Source organism: Rhinolophus sinicus, linkage group LG05 (assembly GCF_036562045.2).
Source record: "Rhinolophus sinicus isolate RSC01 linkage group LG05, ASM3656204v1, whole genome shotgun sequence".
Taxonomy (NCBI): Eukaryota; Metazoa; Chordata; class Mammalia; order Chiroptera; family Rhinolophidae; genus Rhinolophus; species Rhinolophus sinicus.
The window spans coordinates 162,724,820-162,744,002 of NC_133755.1; the positions used below are offsets into that span (position 1 = coordinate 162,724,820).

The 19,183-nt window shown below is 33.3% G+C and overlaps 2 long non-coding RNA genes across 2 annotated transcripts in view; one reads left to right on the plus strand and one right to left on the minus strand.

Moving 5' to 3' along the window:
* Window positions 1-12,647, plus strand: part of LOC141571908 (uncharacterized) — a 53,655-nt gene extending 41,008 nt beyond the window's left edge. Inside the window, exons 3-4 of the long non-coding RNA XR_012496956.1 lie at window positions 10,446-10,564; window positions 11,637-12,647. This is a non-coding gene — a long non-coding RNA (uncharacterized LOC141571908). The remainder of the gene's footprint in view (window positions 1-10,445; window positions 10,565-11,636) is intronic.
* The window catches only part of LOC141566993 (uncharacterized), a 650,611-nt gene that overhangs the window by 33,712 nt on the left and 597,716 nt on the right, over window positions 1-19,183 (minus strand). The window lies entirely within an intron of this gene.

Below are 19,183 nucleotides of genomic sequence, written 5' to 3' on the forward strand. Positions count from 1 at the left end.
TAGGGAACATCTGAAGCCAGAGGTTGTTGAAACATTACAGTATATTCTTTAAATTACTGCACATTGTATCATTTATATTACTAATTCATCAATTTACTGACCACCCTATGTATTATGTTCTAAAATTACCTAAAGACTTTAGCTTCAAAAAGAAGCAGTTGAAAGTGAAATTTGTGAGACTGTGGACCAAGCTCAGACAAATCAGTTTAGACATAGGAATATGTCTAAGGGTGTGAACAGTGTCTGGAGAAAATGCTGGCCATTGGGAGACTGGTCCATATTGACAGAATATTGAAGTTATTTTCCATTATCATGGTAAAGACTTTGAGTGACATTGGCAGAAAGGTCACTTAGGTAGTTAAGAGTTTCCCATTAAGATATAAGGCATAGAAAGTGTTCATTACTCCACTGGCATACTTTGAATAATGACATTTTAAGCCAATTTCCAAATACGCTGTTTCCTGTTGGAAACTTCTTATTGAAGCATTGGAATAGTGGTTTACCAAAATGTGATGCTTTGACACCAGTGGGAAATAAGAAAGAAAATTCATACTTACTTCAATTATTTCTACATGTTTAGGCCTCAGTGATTCTTGAAAATGTTATTCATGAACTTTTTTTCTTTTTTTTCTCATGTGACTTTAGCATGGTCCACAGCCTCAAAGTTAATGCTTTCATTTTTGGTGATCAACATTGATATTATTACATTGTCTTAAGATTTATGTTACTGTCTCATTTGGGACTAAAACATTAATGTAGTTTACATAAAAGTTTTGTTTTCTTGTGTCTGGGAATCTTATTGAGGGAATTATACAGTCTCATGGGCAGATAATTTTCCTTATATTGAAAAGAATTAACTTCTTTTATTCATTTGCTTTAATGTAGCTTGGTTGTTAAATTTTAGCACATTGGTGAAAAAAGCAACAGCAGGAAGCTTTTGGCTCTTACTGAGATATGTAAATTACAGTAATAATCTTTGCATTAAAAGTGATAAAATATACTTAATGGGTCCAACCCTACAGTTGTTATTCCAAACCAATAAAAAGAGAAAAAAAGAATTTTATGAATAAAACTGGAAATGTTCAACTAAACTGAGTAGGACTGTATCCATAGATTATAGTCTCCAGTTATTCTTAGAAATCTCCTATGAAAACACAATGGAAAGATTCAAAATAAGCTGGACTGTTCCTGACCTGAGGTTTTGTGTCATCATTTAATAGGAGTAAATAACTGAATAAGAATCATATGCATATGAATGTATTATAAACGAGAAGTCTGTTTCCTCTTCACACACACACACACACACACACACACACACACACACAAAGATGAAAGTGGGCCTTCTCTACTATGGGAGCCAGTGGATGCACAGATTATTTCTTTCTCTTACATCTTGCCACCCTACAGGAAATTCTCAATTTTTCTTTGAAATAACGTTCCAAATTTGCCTCCATAAGGTCCACGTGAAAATATAAGCATGTTGAGGGAAAGGAAACAGGAATACTGAAAATCATTATTGTCCAGTAAAATAATTTCAAATGATTTTCTTCTCAATTGTGAGTAGAGCCTTGAGCAAGCGATGCATACCTATTATTAGTGCATGGTGAAGAGAAGAAAGGGAGACATCAGGAGTTGAACTATTACCCAGATGTAGGGGTTATCATGGGGGGGTGCTGTGGAGAAATACACAGGTCAGGGAAGGGAGAATGATTAGTGTCATGAAATACCATTCCCCGACTATACAATTTCATCTTGAGCTTGCCCTGTTCATGACTCTTTGGTGTCAATAAGAAAAAGACAAACAACAATAATAGCAGTGATGGGATTTTTGAGAATACTTACTACATATGTATATTTTGAAACTGTATGAAAATCTTCACATGCATTATTTCAACTTACAGTAACAGGTAAGGTTATGACAGATATTATACAACTAGTAGCATGAAGCTAAAGTTTCCTAAAGCAAGCATTGATTTTCTGTACCTGAAGTTTACTAGCCAATTGACCATATTCTGTAGGATGCCAATACCATTAAAAATTTTACATGTACTAATTTTTACATACACTGTTAAAATTTTACATGCTCAGATGATGCCACTCCAATAAATTTAATTTAAAATTAATTAATTAATTAGAACACTTATCCAAAAAATAAACTCAGTCACATGTCAAAAAATAGCATGCCCAGCAACTTTTCCAGTCTCAGTTCAATTTCTGTCTTAAACTATGTACAATTGAGAATGGTTCTGCAGGGATTATTGTGCTTGAAGAAAAAAAAAAAGAGAAGAAAGTCTAGAGTGAATTTTAATTCCTTTACGTTTACAAAGGTATATTTTGAAGTCTTGGCTTAGTGCTCCGAAAGTAAACAGTTTCCCCCTTTAATGAGAATTCCAGCATAGCCAGGCTGATTCAGTCCACACTGCTGTGTTGGTTGTTTATGGCTAGTGTCTGTTCTGAATGGGTGGGTATAGGCTCTGATTGGTTGGCACTTATTGTACCCGTTGTTATATACAGTATTTTGAATAACACCTTGGAGAATAACTGACAGAAAACATGGAAGTAATTGTCACCTCTTACAAAAATCCAATTACGTTGGAACTTGTATCATACAAGTTCAACAGTTGTATGAAAGCTGCTCTATGTAATCTTTATGAATAGCAGCTGCCCATTTTACTATTGCTCTGTAGAGAAATAATAGCACACGGATGCCCAAACTCTTAAGAGAATAAATCGAAATATTTATCAAGCATTCCACACTTCCTGATAGTAGTCATGTTTCGACACACGGGGATATATGTGACTATTTTTTCAATTTAATTTTCAGTTTTCACATTTTTGGACAAAGTGATGGCTATTATTAATTTTAATAGATAAAAATCTAAGTCTCTAAGTCTTGTTTACATCAGTCCAGAAAAATATCTAAAGAGGAATTCTCCACCCACCCTCACTATTCAAACATTTATTGAACAGTTATTAATATGCAAATTCTATAATAGATACTATGAATGGTTTAAACAAAGAAAAAGAAATAATAAGCTCTTGCTCTGCCACAACTCTCAGTATATGAATGGGGGTGTGCAATGTCTCTTGATTTAATCTACATTTCTTTAAAGAGTGGGTTGCAGGAAAAGCATTTAAATTTTTAAAAGACAGATTTGGACAAATCATTAGGAAATACCTCCTGACTATGAGGATCCTAAGAAAATGGAAATGCATTTACTGAATGAATGTTTACTAAATGTAATCTAATACGGAGAAAAACTATCTGTTCTAAAACCAAAATTGCCTGACATAACCAGGGACGTACCAGATCAATCCAGCTCAGTGTTCCATGCTACAGGATTCCCAGAGGGAGAGCCTCCTCTACCGGGCCTTCAGGGGAGATGTGGGAAGTGGGGCGGCCAAGATGGCAAGGCTAGGATGAAGAGAACCTTAGAGGGATGCTATGAAGCTTCAGCTTTACCCTGTTTGTGAAAACGACAGGTTTTTGATATGGAGGTGCCTTAGCTAGATTTTGCTTTTAGATCATACCTGGTAGCTGTATGCACTATGGATGTGAGGAGAGCAAGCTTGAAGGTGGGTGTACTAATTAAAGGTTCATGCCTGCTGTCTGTTCATAGATGAGCAAGTTTAATGCAAGTCAGTTTTAGTTAGAAATGATTTATCAATGTAGTCACTTATTGAGTCTGCTTTCTTTTCAGGTCTCATGTCATCACTGCCATGACAGTGGGTCCTCAGTGAGGATACTGGTCTTTATGCCAAAAAAAACCTTTCAATGTGGATTTTATTTGTCCAAATAGTCAACAGGAACTAAACATCAACATTGCAGAGGAAACATTGGAAATTAATGGAATAAAATACTCTTTGGTGCTTTTAGATAACAACTTGTAATTGTAAATGGACAGCTTTTTCTATTTCTTTAAGTACCTAGAAAAAGAGTTACCCAAGTTTTTTAGTGGTTGCTCATTGTTTGAATAAGGTTACAGCTTTCAAGTTTACTGCTATGATAGGCAACATTTGCCCCACACGTAGGGAACTGTCCTAACCACTTTAAGCATGCTTTGTCTCATGTAATCCCCCCAAAATTCTATGGGGTAGGTGATATTTGCATTCCATTTTACAGAGAGCAGAATGGAGGTTTAGAGACCTGCCTAATGTCATACCAGTGTCCAGCCACACATAGCTCCTACTCTTCTGGAGTATTTGTTTGAAAATATGACTCTAACTTGACACATTAGAACCTAGAGTTAAATTTCTCTCTTGAAATCAGTCATGCATTGCAAGATTGGACCAGAAGTAAAAGCTAATGTACAGTGTTTAACAAATACCACGAAATAGTAAAGTGAAAAAAAAAAAAGAATAAGACTTAATTAATTAATCACAGGAACACAGTCACAGCTGTTTTGGAACACGCTGGATATATTTACCAGAACTAGTGCAATTATTTAGAACAGAAAGCAGAAGCAGTGACATTGACTGAAACTGCAGGGGGAATTTTGGTAGGCAGAATATAATTGCTCATTATTTTTATTTGTATCTTCCCATTTCCTTGTTTCCTTATTTCCTTTTCCCTTTGTTCTTTAATAATACTCAAGGCTTTGCATGAAAACACATTCTTTTAATTGCTTATATAGTTAGCCTGGTCCTGCAGCTTGACTCATTCGGAAGTCATAATCAGTTTCTAATATCATTATAATTTCTACAGTAACCGGTTGGGGTATTATAATCATATGTATATGACTTTAGTCAAAGCAGAAGAGCTAAGAAATAAAACATTTATTTTTTATGCAAATAGTCTAAGCAATAAACTAAAAACAATCAATACAAAAAGATAACCCCTTTGCTATTTTGGGCTTTTAAGCTAAAATCTTACAGGACTATTTAACTGCTCTATAAAGGTTTTATTGAAACTTGGTTTCATTAGTGTATCCAACAATATTCATTTTTTATACCAATATTTGTCCTCTTTCATCTTATTTAAAATGTCAAGAAATTAAAAAGATTTAGTGTTCTTAAACATCAATATGCTTAATTCATATTTGAAGAAAAACATTACTTGAACATTAAAGACTTTTTTCTTTCAAAAAATTTAAGAATGAATAAGAGATAATGATGTAAAGTTATTTTGTCACCTAATTAATATATATCTGAGGTACATTAACAAAATGGCAACAGACTGTTGCAGTTTTTCAATGTTCCATGTTTAATGACAACTCTTTTTACCAAAAATAGTAGAAACATAAGATTTTTTACCAAATATATTTGACAAACACATGGAGTGTTCATCTGCTCTATTCTACATTTCATTTTAAATAAGTATGTGAATGCAATTACATTACCTTTTCAAAAATCATTGAATTCAATATCAGATATCGATCAGATCAGGACCCAGTATACCTTCTTTGTTTTTCCTGCTTAGGGCCTGGAAAAGAGTTTGGCTTGGCCAGCCATGTGTCTCTGTGGCAAATAGGTAACTCTGATGTTGCAAAATGAAAGCTGCCATGGATACAGTACATAACGGACTTTGTGAGATTGCATTTCAATAAAACTTTATTTACAAAAGCAGCAGTAGAGTAGATTTGGATTGAATGTGCCAGTTTGCCACCCTGGTTTAGAGAATATTCTAAACACAAAAACCTCCTCAAAACAAATGTTTACTAACATTTACTTTAAATCATTTACTGTAAAATTTATTTTGCTCTGCCACAATGTTCAGTATATGATGGGATGTGTGCCATGTATTAAAGAAGTTTTAGTTATGATATAATATTGTCAAAGACAGGAATATTTTATAGTTTAAAACTTGGGAGTTTTTTGTACCCTCTCTTCAGAGAGATTTGGGTAAAATGCAAATATAATTTCTGGTAGAGTCTGAGGTCTAGCTCTTAGTCCATAATGTTGCCTAACAATCTGAGAGATGAAAAGGAGAAGCTATTCTCCTACTTTTTAAACTTAGAAGCACTGAGTCTCTTCTAGTCAGAAAATGGAGCTGTTCATATTGCATTTGGTGGTGCTTTCCTGAGGTGGCAGATAATTTTCTCATCCATTACTTGCAAAAAGTTTTGGACAACTAAAATTCCTATGGCCTACCAAAATGATCTAAAAGGACATCAGGGTTGTACAATCCAGCATTCAAATTAAAACGTGATACAGCCTGGACTAAATATAGAAAGAGTCCTGGTATCAGCAGGGAGTGTTATGTTAAGGTCACATTCTTGCTATATCCTATTGTTTAAGAAAATTTTGATAAACTGGTAGAGAGTTACTAACCCAAATAGCTGACCTACAGAGATGTCTCTCAGCTTGGGAGAGGCTAGGAACATATCTTCTAAATGAGGTTCTGGGAAGGAGATTTTACAAACTGTCGTGCATTAGTCTGATCTAGTTGCCATAACAAAATACAAAAGAATGGATGACTTAAATAACACAAATTTATTTCTACAATTATGGAGGCAGGGAAGTCCAAGACCAAGGTGCTGGACGATTTAATGCACAGTGAGGGCCCAGGTTCTCACTTGTAGATAGACGTTTTCTCATCTTGTGCTTATATGGCCTTTCCTTAATGTGTACTCATGGAAAGAGAGAGAGCTCTGCTATTTCTTCCTCTTCCTGTAAGGGTACTACTCCCATAAAGAAGGCCACATCCTCATTAAAACTTCTAACCTTAATTACCTCCCAAAGGCCCTACCTCCACGTACTATCACAGAGAGGGTAGAGTTTCAGCATATGAATTTTGGGAGGATATCAACCTTTAGTCAGTAACATACACCTTGCCAAACATCCAGTTTTTAATCAGAAGGCTTAATATTTTAGGTTTCTAACCAGAAACAGGGGTCATCATATAGAAGAGTGCCTTGAATTATATCCTTCAGTGCAAATAATGTTTATTTTATAATATTCTCTAAAAACTATATCATTATTCTTTGATATTTCTCTGCTGCTTCTATCAAGAATAATCATTAAATGTTAAAGACCACATTACTGAATGGCAAGTGAGTGTCCATAGGCCAATTATTAGGATTGAATTAATCTATGAATTCAATATATTAATTGAATCTTATAATATTTTAACATTTTAGAAATAATCATGTAATAGCTTTCTACATAATTTCTTCCTTTTGCATTTGTAAGTAAGATTTATCCTTTTCTCTATAGATAACAGATATTTTTATTGTTTTGTTGTTGTTGTTACTTTGGAGAAATAAACAATCTATTTTCAACCTCAGCAGACCTATTGATTTTTGTGGAGGGGCCCTATTGTAAAACACTGTACTGGATTTTTTTTTTTTATGGAAAGTTTTTCAATTATTTCCTTGGGATGTTTGTGTATACATATATTATATAAAACAATGGCCTTTAGTCTTCCTCCACTCTAGATCACTTATTTCTGTTTTATTCTAAATGCATGAAACAAGTTTCAAAAATAATCTTTAAAACGATGATAACAGATATTCTTTTAGAGTTGCTAATTTTAATAGATATTCTATTTCATCATTTACTATAATTTTCTTTGCTAAAAATAACTTTATTTTTAAAAGGAAATGTCCTTGTTAATTTCCCTCAATATATTTGAATAGAAATTTGGGTTAACTTTATCAAATAAAGTTGGTAACTTTGCTAGAGGAAACAATCTTTTTCTTTAATTTACTGATATAGTAAAAAAGCTTAACAGTTCCCTAATATTGAATGTCTTACACTTATTTTTGAAAATTACTAATTGTTAAATCATGCTTCTCTTTGTGGGCTAATTACTCTGGATTGCATATCTATTTTTTATATTATGATTTATGTAGTTTCTTATGTCTTATGATCTGGAACAATTTATAAAATATCAATTAATTTGTTCTGTGAGAAATTAAATAATTTATCAATGACAATTAATAAACATTTTTAAGTTCCTGTATGTTATTCTTATTGTTTCATTGATTTCTCTATGTAAAATGTAAAATTATACATTTATTTAGAAAATCATCCATTTCATTAATGTTTTCAACTTTAGCACAAAGTAATTGTGAATATAATTTTACATAATTTATTGTATTTATGATCATTTTTCTTTACAACAGAGCCTTCTCTGGTTTGTATATTTTGCTAATTTCTTGGGTACACGAATGCCATTATTTTTATAATGGTGTCAAAAAGAAAATAAAGCAGGTGAGTTATAAATATAATGCCTTAAAGCAGGCGTAACTTACAACTCGGCTCATAAGTCACTGTCACCCATTGCTGGTGTATTAGTTTTCTATTGCTACTGTAACAAATTACTACAACTTAGTAACTTAAACAATACAAATGTGTTATCTTAACAATTCTGTAGGTCTGGAGTTTGACATGGGTTTCAGGAAGCTGAAATCCAATATAAGCTTTGCTCGGTTCCGTTCTGCAGGTTTTGTGGAAGACTTTCTTTCCTTGCCTTTCCCAGCTTCTAGAGGCTACCCACATTCCTTGGCTTGAAATTGTCTATTTTCAAAGTCAGCAATAGTAAGCCAAGTTCTTCTCACACCGCATTACTCTGACTCTTTTTTATACCTCCCTTTACTACATTTAAGACCCCTGGTAGTTACAGTGGGTCCATCCAGATTAATCAAGTTGTTAACCTAATTACATCACCAAAGTCCCTTTTTACATGTAAGGTAACATATTCCCAGGTTCAGGGTAGGGTATTAGGATATGGACAAATGTGATGGGTCATTTTTCTGCCTATCACTTCCATTTCCTTTATCATTCATATTTTTAGATCCAGGTTAAGTGGCACATCTTTTGTAAAAATAATAAAAAAAAGTAATGTACATGAATCTGATTCTTACGCATAATTAATTTTGTTTAATCTTTGTCAAATTTATTCTTTAAATGGTTTCTAAGCATGTTCCAAAAAGTAGTTTACTTCTTCATGGTTGGCTGGAGATTTATCTGCATAAATTCTTTCATTTGGACACATTTGTGTTAAATTATAAATATCTCCTGTGTTAATACACAGATTGTGTTGACAGAATTTGTTTAATCAGACTAATTACTTTATTAGCTCAGTAAACAGTCTAATGTTGGGAAAACATTTTATAATGCCCCTTAAATTAAAGGAACAAAAATGAGCAGGCATCACATTATCAGTAAGACAGAATGCAATTTCATTATCAGTTTGTATATACTTGGAAAAACATGTGTTTATGAAGCCTTCTTTTAAAGGTTGCACTTACATTAGTAGAGTAATGGAAACTATTTTTAAAGAAAAAGTGAACTATTGCAACAATTTTTTTTAAACCTGCCCTCTAAACTAAACAATGACATTTATACAGATGCAGCATAAATCCAAATATCTTAGAATTCTTACAAAAATTATAAGGGATGCTTCTATGAAATTTGGGCTGTTCAAGAATCAGTTCTTTGTGCACAATAAAATAATATTTTATATCAATTTGCCTTAGAAATTTTCACCAAAAAAGTGTAGCAGCCACTTAATAAGCCTTTTTAGTCAAGTTCTAGGGATTATGTTATGACACAGGTTTTTAGTAGTGTAGATTTGATTTTATGTGTTAAAGTGAAGTTCTCATTATTATAGATTTATAATCGTATGTGTAGGTAGAATGGAAAATGGATGATAGATGATTGATAGGTATAATGTGGGTATGTTTAAATTGTGTGATTTAAGTCTATATTCTATGAGCAATATTTAAGATAATGATCACCTACTTCATTTAACATTAGCTTTCTATAATCTTTCATATTTGGTTCACACAAATACTTTCAATAATTTTCTTAAGGTCTTTCAGCTGTTAAAGTAAAACTGGTAGGAATGCATAATGGTTGAGTGACTGTGGAAAAGAGTTTGGTGGTTTTGGGTAAAGTTAGAGTTACCACATGACCTTGAAATTGCACTCTAGGAATATACACAAAAGAATTGAAAATAATTGAAACACATGCTCATAGCACTGCTCACAATAGTCGAAAGGTTGAAACAAACCAAATGTTTATCAATGGATCAACAGATCAATGGATAAACACATTTGATATACATATACAATGCAATATTATTCAGCCATGAAATTAAATAAAATAAAGATACATGCTACAACTTGAATGAACCTTCAAAACAGCTAAATGAAAAAAGCCAAACACAAAAGGTCAAATATTTTATGATTCCACTTATGTGACATATCCACAAATCCAGAGAGACAAAATATAAATTGGTGGTTGACAGGAGTGGGCAGGGGAAGGAGGGAAGCGAGGGGAGAGGGAATGGGGAGAAACTGATTGAGTTTTTACTTTGTGCAGTGATGGAAATGTTTGAAACTCAATATACGTGGTGCACATTGTGAATGTTCTAAATGCCACTGAGTTATTTATGTTAAAATGTTATGGTAAATTGTATAGTATGTGAATTTCACCTCAATAATTAGTAAATTTTTTGAAAATGTCTGTGGTACAAGCAATATTACTTTTCATTTTAGTCGAAGACATTTATGCTCTTAACTTCACAATTCTGATGGTGGCCTCTGCTCTTAATCTTGCCCAAGCTGCATCCATATACAGCCATTCCTCTCCAAACCTTGAGCTTCAATGACTGCAGGTAGGTGTTTTGTTGCTGCTCAATTACAACCATCTAGTGTCTGTCTATCCCTTTATCTTCCTCAATAATGCCTATGCCCCATTTGACGTATCCTCATCAGAAGTATACAAAACTCAGAAGTGCTCTTAGCCCGTTTTCCTAGACACTGAACATGGAAATTTATTCTCTTCCCCCTCCACAAGGCATAGTGGTATGCTGCTACCTTACCTCTGAATCAGACTTGAGCTGAAGGGTTTTTTGACACAAATATTGTTTGTTTTCAGATTCCAAGAACAAAGAAAAGTTCTACTGAAACCTCCAAGAACTTGGAGATCAATTTCTAATCCAAGGAAAGAAACGTGGTTCATCAAATTTTTCTATATCCTCTGAGTGCTAACCACTGGAAATCTTTTTAAACTAAAAAACTCAAGATGTAACTCTTTCTTTACTCCAGAATTTGAGTCTCATCTCAGCTGCACATAAGAGTATAAGACTGAAAAAATCTGTGTCCACAAATTCGTTGATCTTTGTACACACATGTTGGTTTTCTAGGGTTCAGTTCTTAACAATTTAATATTATTACGATTGATATTTTCAAAACCATTATATTATTTAGTCTACATTCTGTACCGATTATTTTGGCAATGGGAACCAGGTGAGAGGCTGGGAGCAGAGATAGTGTCTTTCTTCGAAAAACCCTCACAAAACATTTATAAGCAACAGCACATCTTTCTGTCTATTCCAAATATATGAAGAACATAATATATCAATATAAGATCTATGATCTCAGCACAGCACGGTTTGATCAGGCAACTTGATTGATGATCACAGGCATTGTGTTAATAGATCAATGACTATTGATTAGTGGCCTTGTAATAGATTGTTATAATTAACACAAATTTTCCTCTCCCTGTCTTCACATATTTACACAGGTACATTGCAGATTCTCCCATCACATGGAATCCTTTTCTTTACCACTTGATTCTGAATTTATCATGAGGCTTACTTTGACCAATGGAACATTAGCAAATGTAACACAAAGGGAGACTTGAAAAGTATTTCCATGTTAATCTTCTTTTCTTGCTATTCTTAGAAACTTGCAATAACCATGGGGACAAGCCTGGGCTCATCTGCTGAAGGACTACATGGAGACCACATAGAGAGAGACCACCCTCAATCCAGCCATCCTGGACAAGGTCATCATAAACCTTCCAGCTGCACAAAACCCACAAACTCACAAAGAATTTATAAATAAGTCTACCTGAGATCAACTAAGCCAGGGGGAGAACTGATGTACCACTCAATGGAGTCCAGCTCACATAGTTGACCCACAAAATCATGTGTTAAATAAGTAGTTGTTCAGGCTTCTAAGTTTTGGATTGTTTTTCTTATGCACCATAAACTACTAAACTTACTGATCTTTCTAGTCTACAACTTACTTATCATTGCATCCTCATTCACCAAGATCAAATATAAATATAAATTATATCAGTTGCCATTCGTTGAGCACCTATATATACCAGGTGTATTGTTAAAAACATATACATTTAAAGAAATCTTCAAGGTTTGTGTTAACTACTGAACTGTGTCTCCCCAAATCCATAGTTGTAGCCCTAATCCTCAATGTGACTTTATTTAGAGTTATGCCCTTATAGGAGGTACTTAAGGTCACATGAGATCATGTGGGTGGGACCCGGATCCAGTAGGACTGGCATTCTTATAAGAGACAATAGGAACATACACTTACAAAGTCATGTGAGGACACAACTAGAAGGCAAGCCAAAGAGAGAGGCCTCAGGATAAACCAAACCTGCCATTTATTCCATATATAGGTTAAAATGTTTTTACCTATCTTACATTCAGATTACTAATATAGAAAATTATGATTCATCAACTGTTTTGAAACATGACTTTTTTTTTTGAGTGTGGATCAATTTTCTCAAAATTTTTGATAGCTGCTCTTTGATAATGATCTTGTTCATCACAATCTGATTAATATCCAGTACATATAAAATGTGCATTCTCTTAGTATATTAGGGACTTAATGGAATTAAGAAATAAAAGAGGTTAAGTAATTTGTCAAAGAAAACAACACTATTAAGGAGCAGAGCAAGGATTTGAACCCATGTTAGTCTGGATCAAAATATTAATAAATGTTCTACTCTCCTTGGGTTGCAGTATATTTTTTGCTTTTTATTCCACAAAATTTATTTTTTTTCTAAAATTCATTTTAATATCTATTATCAGGAGAAAAATGAATATAATTTCCTTTAGAGTAAAATATAAACTCTAAAAGCTATCTTCAAGGTTTGAAAATTGAATCAATGTTTCAAAAAGGACAATTTTCAAGGTACAGTACTTAGATTGCTTCGTCTCTATTTTCCTCAAAATAATTTAGGCAGAACTATTAAAAGAATCAATTTCTTTTTAAGGATTTTTCAGCAATGGAAAGTTTCCTTTTTTTGTCATAGACTTATACATAGAAATTCATATAGATGAGATTATACCCATTGAATCAAATGTGCTTTCTATAATATCTGTGCTTACACTGTGGGAATGACTTGAATTGTTCTCAGGAGACCAGCACACATTTTCAGCTCTCATTTTGGCATCACATTTCTGTGAACTCAGACTGGACTCTGATTTTATGAATGTTGTGGACAATAAGTGATAACAGAGTAGGTACAGAGTGCTTGAGCTTCCTCCCAAACTTGACAAAGAACTCCGAATACCTTATATTTCAGTTCTCCTGGAGGTCAGGGAAGGAAAACATTAGAAAAGTTATGAAATGAGAAACTAACTTCAAAGGTATGAAATGAGAAGAAGTATAAAATGAGAAACTAATTACTAAAACTCTTGGAAGTATTTAGTACATAACGAGATGATAGAATACAATGGATAGACAAAAACCATATGAATTTGGAAAAAAAGAAAAAAAAATCCCAAGCTTGGGTGATAGGCCCAACTTATGTGTGTGACTTTGGGAAAATAAAATTGGTGCGTTTTAGCATCCTCAATGACAAAAGTGTAGATAAAATTGTCCTTTAGAGGTATAAAACACGCAATATAGTGTGTGCGGCTTAATAGGCAATTACAAACTTTTGTATCATTTCGGCTATACAGGCATGAGTCACTTAATGACATTTTGATCAACAATGGACTGCATTTACCACAGGGTCCCATAAGATTATAATGGAGCTGAAAAACTTCCATCTTCTAGTGACTTCAGAGCCATTTTTATGTCGTAGTGCAGTGCACTGAAGAAAAAAAATTAAATACATTTAGTGTATCTTAAGTATGTAGTATTTATGAAGTTTACTGTAATGTACAGTATTGTCCTAGACCTTCACAAATGCTCATTGCTCACTCATTGACCTACCCAGAGCAACTTTCGGTCCTGCAAACTCCATTCATGGTGAGTGCCTTAAATAAGTGTACTATTTTTTATCTTTTAAATCATAGTTTTACTGTATATTTTCTATGTTTCGATACACAAACACTTACCATTATCTTACAATTGCCTACAGTATTCAGTACAGTAACATGCTGTACAGGTTTGTGCCCTAGGAAAAGTAGGCTGTACTATGTAGCCTAAGTGTATAGTAGGCGAGGCCATCTAGGTTTGTAAAAATGCACGCTGTGATGTTCACACAATGATGAAATCTCCTAAAGACTCACTTCTCAGAACATATCCCCATAGTTAAGCCACAAATGACTGTGTAGAATTCAAATGGGTGGTATTCTCTGAAAAAAATTTAAGAATCACAAGAGGTGGCAAAAATAGTACAGAGATTCCCTGGGACCCTATGCTCAATTTATCGCACAGATACCATTTTACTTAACCATAATACATTTTAACCAGGAATCGAAATTGGTACAAAACTATTTACTAACAGAACTTTTTAGAATTAACCAGTTGTTACATGCATCCAGATGTATGTGTGGTGTATGTGTGTGTGTGTGTGTGTGTGTGTTGTGTGTGTATGGGTGAATGTGTGCTTTGATATGTATTACTATGAAAGTTTTATTACATGCGTAGGTTCATGTAACCACTATCGCAATCAGGATGTAGGCTAATCTATCACTACAAAGAAACTTCCTTGTACTGATCCTACTAAGCTACATCTCTACCTCAATCCTAACTCTGAACAATTTCTGATATAATTCTTCATTACTATACTTTTTTCATTTCAAGAATGTGATAGAAATGGAATCAAACATGTAGTACGTAAGTTTTTGAAATGGGCTCTTTTCACTAAGTATAATGCCCTTGAATTGATCCAAGCTGTTTTGTATATCAGTGATATGTTTATTTTATTGCTGAGTAGTGTTCCATTGGATGGATGTGTCATGGCTTTTTGAATTCATCCACATCTATTCCTTGCAGGACATTTGGATGGTTTCCAATTTGGGATATGGCAACTAAAGCAGCTCTAAACATCATATTAAGATTTTCATGCGGAGATTATATTTTTCTAGGATAAATCCTCAGGAGTGTGATTATTTGCTTATACGGTAAGAGTATGTTTAACTTTCTACAAAACTGCCAGACTGGTTTCCAGAGGACCTGTACTATTTTCCATCCCCAGCAGAAACAGATGAGAACCTCAGATGTAGAGGTAGTTGCGGATGGGTGGTATTTTCAGAAATGTAAAAGATAAAATGATTTCTTCTCTGTCTTCTTGGACAAGGAAGTTAATGGTCATAAAATACATCTGGGCAAAAAGTGCTCAACTGAATGCTAAAACTGACAAAAAAAGAAAGCCTATGACTCACTCGTATGCAAAGTTTTGTTTCCTCAAATGATTGAGCGGCTAAATAGACATGAGATTTGGCTGCTTGGAAATGTACATATTACTTTCTGTATTAATCAGACCATATTCTTATCTCTGTTCAAAATAGAAAACAGACTTTATTATGTGAATTAACTCTAAATAAACCAAACTTCTTAGCGTCTTCAGAGAGTCTTGTAAATATGGTTATTCATTAGCAATATGGGGGCAGGGAAACTCCATCCAGTGGAGGAAGCATTAGCAAGATTTGGAATGTAACACAATCCCAGCAGGAGATTAAGAGTTTCTTTAAAATAGCTCCTAGTTAAAGAACCCAAGTGTAACATATCTTGTATTATCTTAACAGTGACTAAAGACAATCCCTGGGAATGTCTTCATGGCTGCATTCATTCTTCAAGGGAGATATTTTAAAGTATAAAACTAATTTATTCCTAAAGCAATTGAAAAAAACAAAAAACAAAAAACAACACGAAAACAACACGAAAACAACAACAACACCTAAACATGTTAATGTAATTTTCATTTATTCTATTTAGTTAAATACAAAATCACAGACAAAAAAGAATTGAAGAAAGATATCAAACCAAATAATGTTAAACTAGTCAGTGTTGTTCTCTATAGTTTAGCTTTATTTATGATAGCTAACAGGATCAAAAATTGTAACTATTTACTTTTTGGGTGTAATTAAAATCCTTCAACCAAGGGATATCACCCTTTTATGGAAACCATTTATTTTAAAACTTCCTCTTTATAACTCTACATATTTGTCTAAACTTGCCATGTTTTGCCAGCTAAAAACAAAATGAACAGAAAGTAAAAATACTTTTCCTCAAAATAAACAACTATCTGTAACTGGATTTTCTCCTGTGAAATGATAATAGAGACTTTGAGAGTCATTGTAAACATAGTAAATTTAAAATAGTCAATAAAGGACAGAAAAAAGTGAAGAAAATCACGCATGATTTCATTGATCATGGAGGCGAGGCATGGATTGAGATGGGCCATCACCACAGCGGAGCACACAGACCTGGACTAGCTTTTTCCTCACTTGAGAATGCAGGCTGTTGTTTGCTGCCTCTCCTCTGCCTTTGTGTCCTAATTCATGATGTGTTTCATATTGCACTGCAAAAATAAGGTGCGTGGTTTTTGTTTTCGTTTTTTTTTTTTCTGAATTCATGTTGTGCCTACAATTTATGTGTTATTTCCATTTATATTTTTCTTGTATCTTGGGAAAATTAGAAGCAGGCATTTTGAATAAAAAGTAATAAGCTTCTTTGACACACTGTTAATAGCAATAATCACTGGAACAAACTCAAACAAGGAAGGAGAAGTGTTTGTTTTTTTCCCCTATAATGGCAAAAACAAAAATAATATATTTTCATTTATGTTGTGTACTTTCAAGGTAATCAACAGAAATAAAACAAATGCATTATTTTTACTGATTGTATTTCCCAAGGCAAGTTTATTATTATATCTCTACAGCTATAAATTATCAGTTTAAAACCAAATATAGATATTATTATGCACTAGGGTGCCTTTCTATGTGGATTAGACATTATTTGATGATAGAAATTTATATCTAAGTATTTCAGAAGCAACCATAGTAAAAACATTTCTTTCATTGCTATGATACTCAACAGAAATTAGATAATTTAAGGGACATTGTAAAACATGCATTTTAGTGCAAGGTGTTTATCAAACCTATTCTTTGGACACTGAAAGCCCGTTTAGCACATTTGACTGTATACTGTAAAACACTTAAGATCAAACTCAGGATTGGTTGAGCTAGACACAATTACTGGTGTCAGCAGTTTAAATATAGTTCTTGCTGAGAACACCTTCAAGATAGTGGTTCAGACCCATTCATTTTGCCAAGTAGAGGCAATAATTGGTAACTATCAGTGCACCCTACAAACACCAGCCTCCTCCAAGAATAACCCAGCATGATTAGCTCTCAGCAATTGGCTGCACTTTTGCTGACTTCTTGTGAGTGTTTTTTCACACAGTCACAGATAAAGCCACTGTAACCTAACACAGCTGATGACTCATTTCGTGGCTTTCTGCTTGTCTCTTTCAAAGCTGTATACTGTTACTGTTTTAGAAAGAACAAGCATCTATTTTTAATAAAGGAGTGAGTTTAGTATGTTATTTAGAAAATGGCTATGCGTGCATCTTTTAATCTTAATCAGTTACCTGCAGAACATTCCAGAGTTTTGTTCCATAAATATAGCAACATTTTACTTAAAGGAACAATGTCAAAGTGACCTTCAAACCGATCTATAGACTTTTGTGTGTTGCTCCAGTAAAGGCAGAATTCAAATTGAGTTTCTCTGCAAAATGTATTTTGGGAGGAGACATTTCTAGAGATTATAGATGGTTCAAAAGCAATTTAATGCTGGGTACACTTGGGGTGCTGTCTGATTCTTGAATAATGAGGACACTTACATGTTCACTTGATATATGGTATTGAAAGACAACTCAATGAATATTTCTTATGGAGAAGGTGTCAGCTGGAGTGGTTATGTATGTGGGACTTGTCACAAAAGAGTTTAGTTTAAAATAATGTAAAATGAGGCTAATTTTACTTTTTTAAAAATAAGATATATTATTTTGCCTTAGAACTTAAGGTATGAACACTTGTCAATGTTGAAAATTAAATATAATAAAATTTTAAGTAAAATATTCGTCCTTCCTGTAATCATGTAGAAATATTTTTTCTGATCCACGTTTTACAAAAGCAATGCAACTTTTTGTTTTTAAATTTAATTGCCACACATATAATTCCCCACAAATGATTAGAAAATCTGAACAAGACAGTATAAGTTTACCATGAAGCAAGTTAATAACCAAACCATTCCTATACTTTGCTCTCAGCCTATAATCAAAATCAGAGTTTTTATCAACTACATGTTAAAATAGTAAGGTCAGTTGCAGTCTTACTTCTTGTGTGTGTGTGTGTATGTGTGTGTGTGTGTGTGTGTGTGTGTCTGTGTGTGCGTACGTGCGTGCGCGCACGCAAGTCTGACTATATTTTTTGTTTGTTTCTGTGGTCTGTTTGATTTATACCAAAGATACAGTCTTTCCTTTCGGTTTTTTTTTTTTTTTTTGCTTGTTTTATTATTTGCTTCATATTTGATTGTTTCTTTAGTATTTCTATGAAATAATTGGTTATTTGAAAATAGTAAAACAGATTATAAATATTTTATATTGTGTCTCCTGCTACTGTTATGAATTAAATACTTATTTCTTTATGTGGAAGTTTTAAAGGAAGTCTGGGTCACTGATGCAGCAACCATGGGTTCAGTTTCCATTCAGATGTAATAACTGTAACACATGTTCTCCCAGTCTCATTTCTTGGCCACTGTAAGTTTATAATGCAAATAAACCTTTATTCAGAAACCGTTTCTTTTGCAATGATCAAAAGTATTTTATTTAAATTGCATTTCTTCTGTTCTCTTCATTTCCCTTATTTGCTCTATTTTCTCTACTCTTTTAAAACTATAAAATTTGCTTAGCATTATGCTTATGGTCTTTCACCCTCATTAGAATATAAGTTTCATGAAGGCAGGAATTTTTGTCTTCTTTATTTATCAAACTACATATAACACCTATAACAGTTTCTGAAACAAAGAAGGTGTTTGAAAATATTTGCTGAATGAGTAAACTAATACTGAGGTTCTGAGATGAAAAATGTTAAATGTTAGCATATAAGTTCATATTAAATCTGTCTTTTACACTTTTATTATAAAACAAAATTTTAAATTGCATCGGTTTTAGAGAAACTGAATCTATTTGGAATGTTATAAAATATTTTTTACAGATTTATGATACGCTAGTATTTCTGTCT